This window comes from Nyctibius grandis, chromosome Z (assembly GCF_013368605.1).
Source record: "Nyctibius grandis isolate bNycGra1 chromosome Z, bNycGra1.pri, whole genome shotgun sequence".
NCBI lineage: Eukaryota > Metazoa > Chordata > Aves > Nyctibiiformes > Nyctibiidae > Nyctibius > Nyctibius grandis.
The window spans coordinates 74,356,615-74,376,688 of NC_090695.1; positions in this window are offsets into that span (position 1 = coordinate 74,356,615).

Here is a 20,074-nt window from a genome sequence, read left to right on the forward strand (position 1 = left end):
GGCATATTGTACAGACAGACTCTGTTGATGACAAACACTAAAACAAGAAATACCTTAAACCCATTAAACCAAGATAATTATCAACCGTAAATCAATGCCATAATATTAAAAGGGACAATTTAATGGGTAAAGGACAGAGAGGACAAAACAGTTGCAAGGGGCAGAGCATAACATTTGAAAAGTCAATAAAATTAATTTAGAAGCAAAAAAGCTCTATCTAACTGTAATTTTGTTGTGTTCCCTCCTTTCACTCTAGATAATGCTGGATTTGAAAAATGTGACTATTCCCTTGCTCTGGATTGTGCAATTGCTATAAGCAGTTGCATCTCTGTAGTCAGATTGCTCTGTAGGTCCATTACATCCTGCGTTGGGCACTAAAAGCTCTGACTCAAAATCTGTCCAGGTCAGTGGAAAGATTATTCTTGACTCTAATAAGCTTTAGAAAAGCGGTTTTTCATTAGGGCTAGTGCTTATTTTATCACTTTGGAAAGCAAGACCAAAACGGTCAGTGTCTCCCATGTGTCTGAGCTGTAGAGCCGTTCCCTTTTGTTTCAGTCAAAGGCAACAAAGACAGTGGACAGGAAACAAAAGGATGCTGCCTACGCAGGAACTAAATTGGCTTTTATCTGCAGTGCTACCTCTCCTCTGCGCAGCATGGTCATGCCTGTGTTTGGCTGTTGGTCCCCAAGATGCAGGCAGCTGAGCCCCCAGAGGAAAGGCAACACAGCACTGTGTTGCTTTATCTGTATGAAAAGGGAAGAGAAAACAAAGCTTGGAGTCAGGAAACTGGACACTAGACAAACTATGAACTCTGCTGAACCTAGTGGACGTATGGATATGACCAGGAAACGTGGTACAAAACCTGTTTCTTGGGTTTTTTTCCTTGAAAAGACACCTGGATTAAGCTCCAGTTTTTCCTGATTAAAGAACTTTGACCTGACTCCTTTTATAAAAAAAGATCCTTTCAATTTATTATCCCCTCTTTCTCTGACAAACAGAGCAGTGTTTCACAAGACGACACTGAAATGATACTCGGCACAGAAATGCTGAGCCTTCCAGAGATTCCACCTTGCTGGGAGTTGTCTTGGTTTCACTGGGATATGGTTTCAGTTTGTGGCCAGCCATGGTGATCAGGGCCCTTAGCAGTTAAACCCAGGGCAGCTGACCCAGACTGGCCCACAGGTGTATTCTATATCATTGACAATCAAGTTCACTATAAAAGGGAGGGCTTGGTAGAGGGAGGTGGGGCTGGTTTCTAGGCCTCTATTCTGGCCTCTCTTCTTCCTTATTGCCGATGACTGGTATTCCTGGACAACCTGCTGCAACTCTGTAGCTAAGTATACTTTTGTGTGTTTTGTGTTAGCTTTTTATATTGGTTTCTTTATTTTATTAAACCTGTTAAATTTTAACCCATGTGTCTCCCTCTTTTTCCCAATTTCCTTCCTCGGTTGGGGAAGGGACATTGGGTGAGAGAAAAACTGCTATTGTTTAGCCCCGGGTGTGGGCTAAACGAAGACAGAGTCATCATAGTATTTGTAGCAGGTGACAGCATGGGCTTCATTCACATCTTTGTCCTGCAGAAATCTTCAGAATTGAGCATAAAATAGTTTCCTGTGCTTAATGACCAAAATAGTGTACTTAGGGACTCATTTTAAAACCAGTAAATTTATCTGCTGCTGTTAAAATTTCTAATTTACCTGAATTATTCATGAACCTCTGTCTAACTTCCTGACATATTTGAAATGTTCTGTGTTTTAATGATAAATTTGAGAGGTTGACTGTAAATTCTGATTTTTTTTTTTTTTAACAGAAAATACTGCATCAATACTAAAGTAGAACCTATTTCTACATGACTCCAAAGGAAAGCCTTTAAAGACAAAAAGGGTCCACAAGCAAGCTTTGCCATTGATGGCGGTTGCACCTTTGTCTACTTTGATTTTATCTATGCAAATTGTAAATCTGTATTCTGAAGGGAATATGGCACTGCAATGCAGTGGATTGAATTCAGGTTTTGAACTTTATGCATTCGACTCAAATGCCCCAAACAACAGACTAGCATGTGCTACTGCTCTTTTCCACAGCAAAAGCATGCCTCCATGCCACAGTTATAGGGCAAGCTTCTTCAGATTTCTGACAGTAATTGAAAAAATTGTCTCCTCTAGTGGGTGATTTGGAGCCTAATTTCATAGAATCATAAAATGGTTTGGATTGGAAGGGACATCTAAAGGTCATCTAGTCCAACCCCCCTGCAATGAGCAGGGACATCTTTAACTAGATCGCATTACTCAGAGCCCCATCCAGTCTGACCTTGAATGTTTCCAGGGATGGGCCATCTACCACATCTCTGGGCAACATGTTCCAGTGTTTCACCACCCACATGGTAAAAAAATTTCTTCCTTATATCTAATCTGAATCTACCCTCTTTTAGTTCAAAACCCCTTGTTCTATTGCAACAGGCCCTATTAAAAAGTCTGTTCCCATCTTTCTTATAACCCCCCTTTAACTATTGAAAGGCTGCAATAAGGTCTTCCCAGAACCTTCTCTTCTCCAGGCTGAACAACTCCAACTCTCTCAGCCTTTCCTCACAGGAGAGGTGTTCCATCGCCCTATCATTTTTGTGGTCCTCTTCTGGACCCACTGCAAGAGGTCCATGTCTTTCCTGTGCTGAGGACCCCAGAGCTGGATGCAGTACTGCAGGTGGGGTCTCACGAGAGCAGAGTAGAGGGGGAGAATCACCTCCCTTGACTGCTGGCCACGCTGCTTTTGATGCAGCCCATGATACGGTTGGCTTTCTGGGCTGCAAATGCACATTGCTGGCTCATGTTCAGCTTTTCATCCACCAGTACCCACAAGTCTTTCTCCCCAGGGCTGCTCTCAATCCCTTCATCCCTCAGCCTGTATTGATAGTAGGGGCTGCCCTGACCCAGGTGCAGGACCTTGCACTTGGCCTTGTTGACCCTCATGGTCTTCAAATGGGCCCACTTCTCAAGCTTGTCCAGGTCCTTCTGGATGTCATCCCCTCCCTCAGGTGTGCCAACTTGGTGTCATCTGTGATCTTGCTGAGGGTGTAGAGCACTTAGATCTGCCAGGTTACTCTTCTGGGAGCTGCCGGACACTACCTACCTCAGGTAGATAAGGCGGTTATATCTGCGGTACAGAGGTATCTCTGGGATAGCTCCTTTTCTTTTATTGACCTATCCTCTGCAACATGCTTTGTGCCTTTGCAAAAAAGAGTGGATTAATTAAGCCTCTGCAGAGGAAGGGAAACGGTTTCTGTTGAGTAAATTCAGGAGTACAGCTGTTGTGATTGTCTTGGAGATTTTCGCATTGAGAGGCAGAGTAGCTGAATTTCTGGTGAGGAGGTAGAAGTCTGTTGCTTCTTCAGAGAGACTGCAGGGAGGAAACAGCAGTCAGACAAGGCTTGAAGGGTAAGGCAAGAAGAATGTTCTAGGACTAATCAGGGAAGGTGCAGTGCTTGCTGCAACAGGTTGTGTGCTGCTGGGTGTCTGGGAGCAATTGGAGCAAGAATCTGCCTGGCATGGTTGGTGGTGTTGTTTATAAATCAATACTTTGTGTCTGCCCTGTCTGATTAAGTTGATCAGAGTTTTGCTTTTTAAAAAGTAAATTTTTCTAGTTTACACTAGAATAATACACTGCTTGTTTGATTAATAAAGTCTTTTGGCCTTCTTTAGTGCTGCCTCTGAGTCTTGTGTGACTGGGTTCCCATCACAAACCCCTCAAAGAAGGAATGCATAGGGGATTACCATTATAATGATTTAGGGGTGTGTTAATATCCTGGTTTGGCCTAAACCAGGCCGATTTTCCTTTCAGTGATTTTTACTTTCAGCTAAGTCTCCTCTAAGTAACTGCACTTTCTGAAACTAACTGCATGTTTTCACAGACAGTGTCTGTTTCCAGGACTGATAACGCTCAAAGTTTGTAGTTATCACTGAGGCACCGGTAGGGATGTTGTGCAGAAAGGCTCTTGCTGTACTTGTTCTTGAGAGAAACCAAGGTCACTGCTGAATTCCTCACTTCTTACGAGTGAAGAGCCGAAGGGGGGTCGCAGCTGCAGGGGGGAGCGGACAGGGCAGGTGACCCAAAATTGACCAACGAAGGTATTCCATCCCATACACGTCATTCTTGGTATAAAGCGGGGAGATCACGAGGGTCTCGCTCTCTTTCTGCTATGACCGGTGTCCAAGAAGGACTCCGTCTGTTTTCCTGCTGCCCCCGATCTGTGCATCCCTGAATCCAGCTCTCGACTGTCGCTGGGCCCAGCCTGGGCCTTCCTGGAGCCTGCCCTGCAGTGCCGGTGGTGATGTGGCTGACTTCAGGGGAGCTCAGTCTTGGTTTTATATATATATTTGTATATATTTGATTATTTCTATTATTGTTATTATACTCTTTTTCATTATTATAGTTTATTAAAACTGTTTTAACTTTCCAACCCAGAAGTCTCTCTCCCTTTTCCCTTTCCCTTTCTCTCTGGGGGGAGGGGGGGGATAACAGAGAGCATCTGCCGCAGGTTTAATAGCTGGCCCAGCTTTAAACCGTGACAGATTTATTGGTGCCCAACGTGGGGCTCGAGAGAAGCTCCGACAGGTTGCTCTGATAAGTCGAATCCCAGCTCCAGTGGGAGGAGATCCGGAGAGCTCAGCCAAGAGAGTATCAGATTTCTTCCTTTGAGATTTACGAGGGGTTGGAAATTAAAACAGATAGCTAAGATGGTAATGTTATTTGTGAGCCTTGTGTTACCTCTTCTCTTTATAAAGCTTGTTTTAGAGCTAAGTGTAATAATACCTTACTTGCCGTATGCGCTGTGTGTTAGTGTTTTCACGTGGTTTAATAGGGTGTGCTGGTCGAAATGTGTCGTTTCGGTATGGGTTGTGATACTGATTTATGTCGTGATAAACTGGGCAGTTATTATTCCGATCTCTTATCTCTATGATACAATGATGGGCAGCTTTAATCGCGAATCCGTAGCTGCGCACACCGGGCGTCTTTTAACTGATTTTGATAGTATCTGCTCCTTTTTTGCCAAGCTGATTCCTGCAAAATTCGAACAGGGCATGTCGTTATTTTCGTGTGTCCTGAATGTGTTACTGGTGTGCTATGTGATTAGATGTCAGTGCAGCAACAGCGGGAGGTATCATGCTGCCCCTGTAACCAGGAGAAAACACCGAAAGAAATCAGCTAGTAAAGTGAAGGATGATGACTCGGAGGCTTCTAAGGCAGAGCCAGCACAGGACCCAGGTCAGGGCCTGACACAGAGGAGGGTTTCCTTGATCGTCTTTTTAAAGAAGGCCCATTACACAAGAAGGACAAGAAAGGTCCTTCTAAAGCAGAACAATCACAGGAGGACTCGGACTCGGAAGTAGAGATAACCTACCACTCCTTATCCCTGAAAGAACTGCGAAATATAAGAAAAGATTTTAGTCGTTATGACGGTGAGCCAATTATTACCTGGTTGCTCCGATGCTGGGATAATGGGGCAGATAGCATAGAATTGGATGGTAGAGAAGCCAGACAGTTGGGATCCCTGTCCAGAGATGGTGGTATTGATAAGATGCTTCCAAGAAGGTCGAACACTATCGGTCTCTGGAGGCGACTCTTGTCAGCTGTAAAGAGCAGGTATCCCTATAAAGATGATGTTATGAGCCACCTAAGCAAACGGACCACTATAGAAAAAGGTATTAACTACCTTAGAGAACTAGCTGTGCAAGAGATCATTTATAAACACCCTCAGGACATTGTAGATCCTGTAAATCCTGATGAAGTGGAATGCAACCGATCCATGTTCCGGAAGGTTGTGAAGAATGCTCCACCAACACATACCCATACATTGTCAATATTAGTCTGGGGAGAAGATGCTATGGCACGACCTAGTGTGGGCGAAATGGCTAACTATATGCGACAGTATGAAGATAGTATTTCTTCCCCACTGCAGGCCCATGTCTCGGCTGTGGAAAAACTGACTAAGGAGAACAAGGACTCATTTAAACAACTGTCAGACAAACTGTCCAGGATCGAGAATAAACTTGACTCTCTACCTACACAGGCCCGTGTTGCAGCCTTTAGGAGGAAATGCCCTCCTACTGGACCGGCTCAAAGGAAACGGAACACGTCACGAGGTATCCTGTGGTTTACCCTGCGTGATTATGGGGAGGACATGAACAGATGGCATGGACAACCTACCAGTACCCTACAGGCACGAGTACGTGAGTTGCAAGCTAACAGAAATACCAGTGAGAATTTTCCTAGGAGGATGGCTGCTCCAGTTACCAATGAGCAGGACCCCAGTCAGGGTAGATGGGCCTCAAATCCCTTTTTTCCAAGAGTGAATAGGGGAAATGAAGGTCCAGTCCCCGTGAGCTGCACGAATCCAATCTTTAATTAGAGGGGCCCTGCCTCCAGCCAGGAGGAGGAGAGGGATAAGCGGATTTATTGGACTGTGTGGATTCGGTGGCCTGGCACATTAGAACCACAAAAGTATCGAGCCCTGGCAGACACTGGTGCACAGTGCACCCTCATGCCATCGAATCATAAAGGGACAGAATCTGTCAGTATTTCGGGAATAACAGGGGGATCTCAAGAGTTATCTGTATTGGAGGCCGAAGTGAGCCTAACTGAAAATGAATGGAAAAAGCACCCCATTGTGACTGGTCCAGATGCTCCATGCATCCTTGGCATAGACTACCTTAAGAAAGGGTATTTTAAGGACCCAAAAGGATATAGATGGGCCTTTGGTGTAGCAGCTGTAGAGACTGAGGACATCAAACAGCTGTCTACCTTGCCTGGCCTCTCAGAGGATCCTTCTGTTGTGGGGTTGCTGAAAGTTGAAGAACAAAAGGTGCCAATTGCTACTGCCACGGTGCACCGATGACAATATTGCACCAATCGAGACTCCCTGATCCCCATTCATAAACTGATTAGACAATTAGAAAATCAAGGAGTGATTAGTAAGACTCGCTCACCCTTTAATAGTCCTATATGGCCAGTGCAAAAGTCTGATGGAGAATGGAGATTAACTGTGGACTATCGTGGCCTAAATGAAGTTACACCACCTCTGAGTGCTGCTGTGCCAGACATGCTAGAACTTCAATACGAACTGGAGTCAAAGGCAGCCAAGTGGTACGCCACTATAGACATTGCTAATGCATTTTTCTCTATTCCCTTGGCACCAAAGCGCAGGCCACAGTTTGCTTTTACCTGGAGAGGTATCCAGTACACCTGGAATCGACTGCCCCAGGGGTGGAAACACAGTCCTACTATTTGCCATGGACTGATCCAGACTGCACTAGAAAAGGGTGGAGCTCCAGAACATTTGCAATATATTGATGACATCATTGTATGGGGTCATACAGCAGCAGAAGTTTTTGACAAAGGAGAGAAAATCATCCAAATTCTTCTGCAAGCTGGTTTTGCCATAAAGAGGCAAGGTCAAGGGGCCTGCCCGGGAGATCCAGTTTTTAGGGATTAAATGGCAAGATGGGCGTCGCCAGATCCCGATAGAGGTGATCAACAAAATAACAGCTATGTCCCCACCAACTAACAAAAAGGAAACACAAGCCTTCTTAGGCGTTGTGGGTTTCTGGAGAATGCATATTCCAGATTACAGCCAGATTGTACGCCCTCTTTATCAAGTGACCAGAAAGAAGAATGATTTTCAGTGGGGCCCTGAACAACGACAGGCTTTTGAACAGATTAAACAAGAGATTGTGCATGCAGTAGCCCTTGGACCAGTCCGTACGGGACAAGATGTTAAAAATGTGCTCTACACTGCAGCTGGGGACAATGGTCCTACCTGGAGCCTCTGGCAGAAAGTGCCAGGGGAGACTCGAGGTTGACCCCTAGGATTTTGGAGTCGAGGATACAAGGGCTCCGAGGCCAATTACACCCCAACTGAAAAAGAGATACTGGCAGCATATGAAGGAGTTAGAGCTGCCTCAGAGGTAATCGGTACTGAAGCACAGCTTCTCCTGGCACCCTGATTACCAGTACTAGGCTGGATGTTCAAGGGTAAGGTTCCTACTACTCATCATGCAACTGATGCTACATGGAGTAAATGGATTGCATTAATTACACAGAGGGCTCGAATAGGAAACCGTAATCACCCAGGAATCTTAGAAGTCATCATGGACTGGCCAGAAGGCAAAGACTTCGGAATGCCACCAGAAAAGGAGGTGACACGTGCTGAAGAAGCCCCACTGTATAATGAACTACCAGAGGATGAGAAGCAGTATGTCCTGTTCACCGATGGATCCTGCCGTCTTGTAGGAAAGCATCGGAAGTGGAAAGCTGCTGTATGGAGTCCCATACGACGAGTCACAGAAGCCACAGAAGGACAAGGTGAATCAAGTCAATTTGCAGAGGTAAAAGCCATCCAGCTGGCTTTAGACATTGCTGAACGAGAAAAGTGGCCAAGGCTGTATCTTTATACTGACTCATGGATGGTGGCAAATGCCTTGTGGGGGTGGTTAAAGCAGTGGAAGCGAAGCAACTGGCAGCGTAAAGGTAAACCTATTTGGGCTGTTGAACTGTGGCAAGATATTGCTGCTTGGCTAGAGAAACTAGTCGTGAAGGTACGTCATGTAGATGCTCACGTACCTAAAAGTCGGGCAACTGAGGAACATTGAAACAACCAACAAGCAGATCAGGCTGCTAAAGTGTTCCAAATAGATTTGGACTGGGAACATAAAGGTGAACTATTTTTAGCTCGGTGGGCTCATGACACTTCAGGTCATCAAGGGAGAGATGCAACATACAGATGGGCTCGTGACCGAGGGGTGGACTTAACTATGGACTCTATTGCACAGGTTATCCATGATTGTGAAACATGCGCCGCAATTAAGCAAGCCAAACGGTTAAAACCTTTGTGGTATGGGGGGCGGTGGTTGAAATATAAATATGGGGAGGCCTGGCAAATTGACTACATCACACTCCCTCAAACCCGCCAGGGTAAACGTTATGTGCTTACCATGGTGGAGGTGACCACCAGATGGCTGGAAACATACCCTGAGCCCCATGCCACTGCCCGGAACACTATCCTGGGCCTCGAAAAGCAAATCTTGTGGCGACATGGCACACCAGAGAGAATTGAGTCGGACAATGGGACTCATTTCAAAAACAGTCTCATAGATAACTGGGCCAAAGATGCATGGCATCGAATGGGTATATCACATCCCCTATCATGCACCAGCATCTGGGAAAGTTGAACGGTATAATGGGCTGTTAAAAACTACCCTAAAAGCAATGGGGGGTGGAACCTTTAAAAACTGGGATAAGCATTTGGCACCAGCTACCTGGCTAGTTAACACCAGAGGATCTATCAACCGAGCTGGCCCTGCTCAGTCAGACCTTTTACATACAGTAGAAGGGGATAAAGTCCCTGTGGTGCATGAAAGGAATCTGTTGGGAAAAACTGTCTGGGTTCTTCCTGCTACGGGCAAAGGTAAACCCATTCATGGGATTGCTTTTGCTCAAGGACCTGGATGTACTTGGTGGGTAATGCTGCAGGATGGTGGAGTCCGATGTGTCCCTGAAGGTGATCTGATCTTGGGTGAGAATACTTAATTCTGAACTGCATGATGTTAATTGCTGCATAATACTAACAGTGTTCATAAGTGTCTTTCAGGTTGAAGCAGTGGTGATGAGACCGGAGCTAGCTGCAAGTGGCATCCAGTAACCTCCTCGAGACTGACATCTTTAACCTGCAACCCGTGGGCACGAACTGTGACAAAGCTCATACCATCTGTCCTACCCTGGGAGACTCCTAGCCAGATGGAAACTCACAATCCTGAACTAAATGAACTTGATGAACTTTTTTTTGTATAGAGATGAAAAATAAACTAATGTTATCAGTATATATTTTAAAATTAAAAGTTAGTGGTGATCTGAGTATGACGTGAATGGTATGGAATAAGGGGTGGAATGTCCTGGTTTGGCCTAAACCAGGCCGATTTTCCTTTCAGTGATTTTTACTTTCAGCTAAGTCTCCTCTAAGTAACTACACTTTCTGAAACTAACTGCATGTTTTCGCAGACAGTGTCTGCTTCCAGGACTGATAACGCTCAAAGTTTGTAGTTATCACTGAGGCACCGGTAGGGATGTTGTGCAGAAAGGCTCTTGCTGTACTTGTTCTTGAGAGAAACCAAGGTCACTGCTGAATTCCTCACTTCTTACGAGTGAAGAGCCGAAGGGGGGTCGCAGCTGCAGGGGGGAGCGGACAGGGCAGGTGACCCAAAATTGACCAACGAAGGTATTCCATCCCATACACGTCATTCTCAGTATAAAACAGGGGGATCACGAGGGTCTCGCTCTCTTTCTGCTATGACCGGTGTCCAAGGAGGACTCCGTCTGTTTTCCTGCTGCCCCCGATCCCGATCTGTGCATCCCTGAATCCAGCTCTCGACTGTCGCTAGACCCAGCCTGGGCCTTCCCGGAGCCTGCCCTGCAGTGCCGGTGGTGACGTGGCTGACTTCAGGGGAGCTCAATCTTGGTTTTCTATATATATTTGTATATATTTGATTATTTCTATTATTGTTATTATACTCTTTTTCATTATTATAGTTTATTAAAACTGTTTTAACTTTCCAACCCAGAAGTCTCTCTCCCTTTTCCGTTTCCCTTTCCCTCTGGGGGGAGGGGGGGGATAACAGAGAGCATCTGCCGCAGGTTTAATAGCTGGCCCAGCTTTAAAGCGTGACAGTTAAACATGCCTGTACATAAAGTCAGGTCGGGTTTGTGGCCTAGGCAGTCATACTGGTGTATTCTTACTGAAAGCCTAGCTGGATGCACCTCACTGCCCTATGATCTAGAGATGTCTCTGAGTTCTCCAGAAGCAGCATGTTTCAGCCTGGTAGTTCTGCTCTAAGAGAACATACCTGCTAACAGGTGAACATGTTCACACTCAGAACGAGCTTTTACATCTGAAAAAAGGAAAGATGCAAAGCTTTTAATACCCTTGGATTTGGGTGTGTGCGCTGCCCTTGCAAGGGAAGTGAGGACTGACATCACTTCTGTACGTAAGGTTGAAAACTATTAACATTGCAGAGCGCTGTGTGGACAGAAAAAGGAGTGACACCTTTTTAACAGCTTTTCTTTGCCATTGGCTTCCAATTCTAGCAAAGGTACCCACAGCAAACAGCTATGAGAAGTGAGATGTGGAGTCACACTGGACTGTTGTTCCCATAGGGGCCCAAAATCATATGGTGCTAGAAGTAACTCTCTGTTGCTTACTTGTGAAATGGGCACAGTATGAGGACTGCCATACTACCGAGTTCAGATATCCAAGGGTAGCCTAACTGTGGGGTAGGAAAAATTCACCCATGTCCAAGTCCAGGCTGCTGCTGTTTGGGTGCTCCCCATAGCTGAGGTAATTTAAAGACAGCTCTGATGTCTTGACACAAGGGAGCAGTCTCTAAACATATAGGTACCTAATTCTGGTTGCACCCTGTTTCCTGGTCTGCTTTGGTGGCAGTGTATAGAGCTTATGGCAAAGTGAGGAACTAGAGCTATTGATTTTCTGTTTTATTGGAAAACAAGGTAATAAATAATGGATTAGCCAAAGAAACAAAATTTGCTATTGTTATAGTTTCAATATATTACATAGGAGAAGAGGGTGCAGGCTTAATGAGGAATAAAATCAGTATGAAAATAACTTAAACTGTAATCATTGAAGCAAAAAGAGGGAGGAATCAAGGAAAAGGTTTAAAACTTTCAAATAAAGATTGAATTTTGATTGAGTTAGCCAGTTACTTGAATGTTATTTAAGCATCAGTTGCTGAAAAGGCTTAGCAATTATGTAATAAGTATGTATCTGTTACATTCAGAATTCTGTTCATCCAGTTGCACGTTGTAAAGCTATAATTCAGTTGGGATGTTTTAGTGACATCAGATACAGGCACACAGCACAAGTGATTTGATAATGTCAAATTACCCAGTACCCAAGGGTGGAACTGAAAGTGAACATCACTCCTGACAAACTGGATCTCTTCATTTTCCCATGAGCTTGCTGTTCTGTCTCCCGCAGTGTGTGACACCTGAGGCTTAAAGAAGGATGAAATCATCTGCAGGATGAATCCTACCTGTTCTACAGTACTGTCCTATATTGGTTTTTATTACTTTTTTCCCTTTTTTGACATTAAGAACTATATTTTTTGATCAAGTTGTACCTATTCCTAGCAACCCTGGCGGGAGGCAGCATAGGTTTTTCTAAGGGCTTATGCCTGTAAGCAGTTTGGTACAAGCATGAGGCTAGCCAGCATGATAGTAGTTCTTAATACACAATATAAGGGTAACAACAGGGAAGTTATTATTTTGAAATTATAATTGCTTCTTAGCAGTGCTGATGGCACAGTCCTACACAGCTGTGGTTTCAGGGGGTTCCTGTGCTTTTGTAACTGCCTGTTGTCCTGTGGCAGTCTCGGTTACCGTGTAGAGGTATCAGCTTGTGCTGATGAAGGGTACGTGACACCTTTTGAGGCCTCTGGGTCTTTCTTCTTACCCTGTACTGAGAAGTGGTTTAAGCTAAGCAGTGTTACCTGTTCTTAGCGTTTGAATATTGCACTCCTGAAAGCTTCTAGAATATTTTTTGTTTCCTGCTAATGTAATTATGATGTTTTTCTTCTACACAGTAAAGCCACATAGTATTATGAATCTCTAATCGTGTTAACCACATTGCTCTATTCTCTATAGCTTATTCTCCTCCCTCATTGTCTGCTTATTTATTGTTTTGTATCGTGTTTTATCGTCATTTAAATTAGTCTTGGAAACGGATGTCACGGTTATTGTCAGAAAATCCTGGTGCAAAAGAATTTGATGGAAATTCTGATAAGGACCTAATTAGGCAACATAATGTGGCAAAATGCCATACTAGAGCATCTTTAAATCATAGTTTCAGAAACTGTATTAATTTCTTTAGCAGTGCTGGTAGTTCAGTCCTGCAGAGGAGGGTGGTTGTGGTTTTGGGGGATATGAGGAAATGAGGTGAAGATACCTGTGCAGTGAGAGGTGGAAGAGAACATTGCAGCTGACTGAAAACAAATTAGATACTCGTATAGTATCAGAAGTAATTTCATCATATTCTATTTCTGTACAAGAAAAAATTCAAAAGGAAAACCAAATCATTAATCCTGGCCCATTTTGCTGTTAATACTGGCTGGGAATTTCCCACAGATTTCTTGCTTTTTTTCAGTGTAAAATGTGGTTTTGGAAGAAAAGTTTGATGTTTTCAAGACTTGACATTTTTGAACAATAAGGACAAAATATTATTATGCTTGAGTTAACTTTTAATTTCCAACCAGCTCATTAAGCAGCTGCAGCTGACTAAGGTTCTGCAGTGTCTGATGGGACTTATAACTCATTTGTACTATGTTCCAGTGCTTTCCTAAAAACTGATCCCTTTGACTAGACTACACTTTCTGTGGTGTATTGTCATCCATCCTCTGATTAAACTAACCTTTCTCTATCCATTAAATCAACAGTTGACTCTCCTGGAGTTTAATGTATGTTGACAAAGTCGATTAACAAAACAATCTGGCTGAGCTGCCACATGGAAATTATGAAACAAATACACCTAAAAGGATCTCTTCCGGCGTTTGGAGTTTTACTGAAGTCCATAGCTTCTCAATTCATGCAATTGCACAGAGAACTCAGCCACAGCTTTTTAAAGTGTCTAGTCCCAATGGCTGTGAACAAGAAAAGTGTGAAGATACAACCTAGGGGCATCTTAACAGCTTCATATAAAGAAAAGAAACTTAGATATTATTAAATTATTCTTAACAACATTATGGTTGTTTCTCATTCCTCAATTATCATGTATCCTGGATTCTAGCTTAGGTATGAAATGACAGGTGTGCTTTTGGTGAATGCTTGTATTTTACCTAATGAAAATTGATATTTGGAATTACTTATGAACTGGATTTTTTTTCTGAGTTCCACAGTAGAGTTTGGTGTGGCTGTAATCCACTCTTTGAAACAGTTGTGTATACCTGGTGAGTGGAGACTCTGTGTTCTCCAGAGTCATATTGGTTAAAACACTTTGTAAATTTGGGGTAGATGTGTTTTTTATATTTTGATAGCCACAAGGGGTGATGTTTACAATTTTCAAATGGAAAGAAGTTTACCAAACACCGATATCCAGTTTAGATAATACCCTAGCTAATTTATATGTGATGGCTCTGTGCAACTTGGAATCAGCTCATCAGGGAAACAAGGAAACAATCCCCCCACCCCCAAACAAGGGAAAACTGGTCTGTCTTGTACCTCCTGGGAATCATAAAAAAATAGTTTCTGTTTTGCACCATATAAACTGGTTGTGATGTCTAATCCATCCTATATCTTTATGCAAAAAATATATGGGTATTTTGGATATCACAGGGACCTTTGTCTTCTCCAGCCTGAAGAAAGTGATGCCTATGTTATCTTTTCAAATGACCCATCTTTCTCATGTAATAAAGCATTTCTTTTGCTCATCAAAATAACATGGCAAGCTCCCAGTGAAGCAATCGGACTGTAAAAAGAGGTTGGAGTGGAAATTATACCAATCGTGGCTAGATAGGACTATTATGAGAGAAAAATGAACTGGAAAGCTAATGCTTGGCAGCAGAAACCCCTGTTATGATACTATTTTGTTTTGTATACTATGCATCTTCCATCTCTGATGAAAAAGTACGTTAAGGAAATGCTAAGGTTGTTTGGTTGTGCCTTCAGAAGTTAAAAAATGTAGAAGGCTAATTCTACGACCTTGATTCTTTCCTTCTATACTTGTTCATTGTAGCATAGCTTTCATTTTTGGATGCCACAATATTTCTTAAAAATGTCAGCAGGCCTTCCACTTTTCTAAAACTCCAGATACACAATGTACTTGTAATTTTTAGTAATGTTTTTTTCAGTCTGGATTATTCATCCAATTAGATTTTATCACCACAGCATAGTATACTTTTATTCTTGCATTGTCTTTTGTTTGTTGTGGCCAATTTTAGAAGAAAGTCTGGAATATTTTTTTCCCATCTTGTGAGCTGCTCTAATTTACTACAAACTATCATAAACAGTTTTGCAGCTACACTTTAAATATGAATGCAGTATAAAAGTAGGACTAGGGAAAATGTGGGCCCTCTCTGGAAGGAAACAAGAGACCTGGTTACCCGGGATAGGGAGAAGGCTGAGGTACTCAATGACTTTTTTGCCTCAGTCTTCACCAGCAAGTGCTCAACCCACACCACCCAAGTCACAGAAGGCAAAGGTAGGAACTGGGAGAATGAAGAACTGCCCACTGTAGGAGAAGATCAGGTTTCAGACCATCTAAGGAACCTGAAGGTGCACAAGTCCATGGGACCTGATGACGTGCGTCCATGGGACCTGAGGGGACTGGCAGAAGTTGCTAAGCCACTGTCCATCATTTTTGAGAAGTAGTGGCAGTCTGATGAAGTCCCCATTGGAGGAACTGGAAAAGGGGAAACATAACCCCCATTTTTAAAAAGGGAAAAAAGGAAGACCCAGGGAACTGCAGGCCAGTCAATCTCACGCCGGTGCCCGGCAAGGTCATGGAGCAGAACCTCTTGGAAACTGTGCTAAGCCACATGGGAAATAAGGAGGTGATTAGTGACAGCCAACATGGCTTCACTAAGGGCAAATCATGCCTGACAAATTTGGTGGCCTTCTACGACAGGGTTACAGTGCTGGTAGATAGGGGAAGAGCGACTAATGTCATCTACCTGGACTTGTGCAAACCATTTGGTACTGTCCCACACAACATCCTTGTCTCTAAATTAGAGAGACATGGACTTGATGGATGGACCACTCAGTGAATAAAGAACTGGCTGGATGGTCACACTCAAAGAGTTACGGTCAACAGCTCAATATTCAAGTGGAGACCAGTGACGAGTGGCGTTCCTCAGGAGTCAGTATTGGGACCGGTCCTGTTTAACATCTTTGTTGGCAACATAGACAGTGGGATTAAGTGTGCCCTCAGCAAGTTTGCCGACGACACCAAGCTGTGTGGTGTGGTTGACATGCTGGGGGGAAGGGATGCCATCCAGAGGGACCTTGGCAGGCTTGAGAGCTGAGCCCGTGCGAACTGCATGAAGTTCAACAAGGCCAAGTGCAAGGTCCTGCATGTGGGTTGCGGCAATCCCAAGCACAAATACAGGCTGGGCAGAGAATGGAGCAGCCCTGAGGAGAAGGACTTGGGGTTGATGGTTGATGAGAAGCTCAATATGAGCCAACAATGTGTGCTTGCAGCCCAGAAAGCCAACCACTTCCTGGTCTACATCAAAAGAAATGTGACCAGCAGGTCAAGGAAGGTGATCCTCCCCCTCTACTTAGCTCTCCTGAGACCCCACCCGGGGTACTGCGTTCAGCTCTGGGGCCCCCAACATGAGAAGGACATGGAGCTGTTGGAGCGAGTCCAGAGGAGGGCCATGAAGATGATGAGAGGGCTGGAGCACCTCTCCTATGAAGACAGGCTGAGAGAGTTGGGGCTGTTCAGCCTGGAGAAGAAAAGGCTCTGGGGACAGCTTATAGCAGCCTTCCAGTACCTGAAGGGAGCCTACAGGAAAGCGGTAGAGGGACTTTTTACAAGGGACATGTAGTGCTAGGACAAGGGGGAATGGTTTTAAACTGAAAGAGGGTAGATTTAGATTAGATATTAGGAAGAAATTATTTCCTGTGAGGGTGGCGAGACACTGGAACAGGTTGCCCAGAGAAGCTGTGGATGCCCCCTACCTGGAAGAGTTCAAGGCCAAGTTGGATGGAACACTTTCTGGACTCATTGCAGTGTTTTTATAGTCCACACACATTGCTACGTTCTGTGTGAAGTTTCAACCTTATGTGCTTAATGAAGAACTGACATTTTTCTAATATATGAGTTTATTAGTGTTCTCAGATGTGGTTAGGTATGCAATACATAAATACAACTTAATAATAATATTTAAAGTTACTAATAAGAATGACATTGAAGGAGAGGAGTAAATAACTGTGTCCAGAATAGCTGAAGAGAAAGAAGCAGGCAAGTTAAGTGATTTATAAGGCCGATGCACGGATTTGAATTTGTGGATCCTTGGCTCCCAGGTTGTACAGGACTCTACATGGTGGCTAATGCTTCATTTTCTCTTAAATTCAATTTCTCTTAACCAAACATTCCACAATTAATTATACATTAGTTGCATAATCAGTTGCATATTCAGTTGCATATTCAGACCTTAAAAGCCGTTGATAGCCAGACAAGCCATCATCAGCATTACAATTTCAAACCTTACTGGGTTTTCTGCCAGCACTGAGATGGGCTTTGAAAAGTGGTTGGTAGCTGAGTCTGTCCTATCATAATTTGTCCTTCATCTTACATGACAAGTGAGGTGTCCATAACTGTATGTTGAACATGACTTTCCATAACTTGTATCTTGTGATCTTCCCTGAGTTCTTCTGCTACATACACACCCTCGGTCATTGTGGTAGATTGGAATAAGGACTTTGGCATCAGACTTCACACTCAGACAACGTTTTGCTTTCTAAAATATCTGAAAGAGCTGCTTCTCTTTTTCCCCTTCCCAAACAGGATTCTCCCTGCATCTGCTAACACCATACAGGGAGTCCTCTCAAGCACAGTTTGGAGTTGGTGGTAAGCAACTGCTAGCAAGCAGCTTGGACATTTTCTTTTGGTTTGTATGAATGAGTCCTTTATGGTTCATGGCCTAATTTGTGAGGTTTGGTGGACAGAAAGAAAATGGCTTCTTTTAATTATAGACTCATGTTTTTATCAACTTAAAGAAATTAGGCTCTTTGTACTTGGTAGACCTGGAATCTATAAAGACATTGTTTCACTAAAAAGGTTTTTTTGTGTACAATTTCACATGTGTGTCTGCAGTTGTCCTTTCAATGATTTTTGCACAGTCAAGGGAAATAAATTTCCACTATTAAAAAGTTCTTGTTGTTACTGGGCACAGGACTAAATTTCTTCCTGGAGTTTGTGGTTTCTCTTACAGGAGGCATGTAGTTGATTTCCTAAGAAAAGACATACCTTTACCTTCAGTTTCAGATCATTTTGAGGTCTGAAAGAAGTCCATTTGCTGGTGGTCCCATTGTCTTTGTAGAGGTTGGTTGTTTGCAGCTGTTAGTGTTGTCATAGTTAGTTCTTTGCTACTCAGTTTCCTCCCCAACCTGTAGCTTTCATAAAAAGCAGCTTGTGGCTTGTGCCACTTGTCTCTGTGATTCTTATGTGATGTAACTTGTCTATGCTGTGGAAGAGCCGCTTTTCCTTCTAATATTGTGGCTACTGATGTTTAGCACTGAAACAGCAGAGATTGTGATAGTGTGTCCCTGCTTCCCATGCAATGATGTTTTTTTCTGCATAACAAAGCTTGAAATATGGCCACCTGCTGTAGCAGCAATACCCAAAAGGAGCTTTCATGGAGTGAGCTCCCAGATCCCTGAATGAATTGCCACTACTAAAGGCAGTGCTACTTCCCCATGTGTGACATTGAGTCAGGTCATGAATAGATGTCCTCCTTCTTCAGCTGAAATGTGTTTGCGTTGACTTGCTGTTGCCTGTTCAATCTCTTATTCTTATTCTATGATTTCTGTACTTGCTCTATTTCTGAAAGATGTAATTTTTTCCTATGTATTCTATGGTAAATTTTCCATGTCTTTGCATTGATCATGTTGATGCGGAAGTTGTCAAGCTGCTGGAGGAGGAGTCTTCTTGAGGAAGACTCCCATCCACATCAGTGTACAGGCATTACTCTCTTGTCAAAGCAGTGAGAAGTGAAAACTTGCCTAAATCCCAAGAAGCAGCTGTAAAATTTGTCACTATCAATACAGCAGCGAACACATTAGAAAGCTTTTAAAAATGATCATGTATGGAACAGATGGTTTGTAGCAGGAAGGATTTATTATTGCTTCCTAAAAATGGTCTGATCTATTCTTCATTTTTAATATGCGTCATTTTCTTGTGTATCTCTGTGTAATAGTTGCTTTGGCACTGGTAATCATTGCTAATTTATGGTGGTCATCTTTGTTACGTCAATTTTGTAATGTGGAGCGGGGAAAAAAAAGCAGAAGAAACAAATATGAACTGCCAAAGAATGCTGCTTGTATGTCTGCCTAAATTGAAGTCTGTGTGCTGTAAACAAATGTTATTTACCTTAAGCAGACAACATATTACTACTTTATTTATTTATACAATGTACTTCAGTCACTCCACAAGAGCCCAGAAAACCTCTGATTATAAAACGCTTATGTTCCTACAGTATCCAGGTAACAAACCACTGACAAGTGGGTAGCCTAATGAGTACAGATTAAGGTAAAGCATGGAGATACTGTGCTCTGAGCAGAACATTGTTGTTGCTGGCTCTTAATACAATGAGGGTGAGCTCTTTGCTTTCATTTAGATTCTGCTTTTGCTCTGTAGAATTTGGGTGGATTTTTAGGTCACAATAGACTTTAGCCTGTAGTATACTGTTGTGGGTTTCACAAACTCTTGTAATAACCTGCAATGCTCTCTTCTGCCACACTAGCGTTCTTGTATCCCACCTGTGTTTATTGTTTTCTAGAACAACCACTGCTCAGTAACTCCTTTGCTATGTCCTTTCTCTGCTGTCACAAAGACCTGTAGAAAGACATAATATGTTATTCATCAAAAGAACAACACTCGATCCAACAGCAATGTGACAGAGGAAGCAGGGGGCAGTGACTGGAGTCTTCTTAGGGTATAAATACACAGAATAGGCTAGACTGTGCCCTGAAAAGCTTACAGTCTTAAGGCATACAGCAGACAAGTAGTGGCAGCAAGGAAGATTTATGCATTTCACAGATACAGAAAAGATGCTCAAAGCAAGATGGTCATTTGTCCAAGGAAGTCTTTAGGAAACTGGAAAACTGACTTATGCACAAGATCCTTTCTTCTAGTGTGGGTTCTACTTCTGCTTAAACCAGCCAAAGGCCTGCCTCTTCAGAAGCACAGATGTGTTTTCCTGAGTTTTTGTGCAGGTGTTCAAGTCATGAACATACTCTTCAAATAATCTGAAATATCATCTTTCTCATCTTGACTGTTAACCAAGAGGTAATGAGAGCTTAC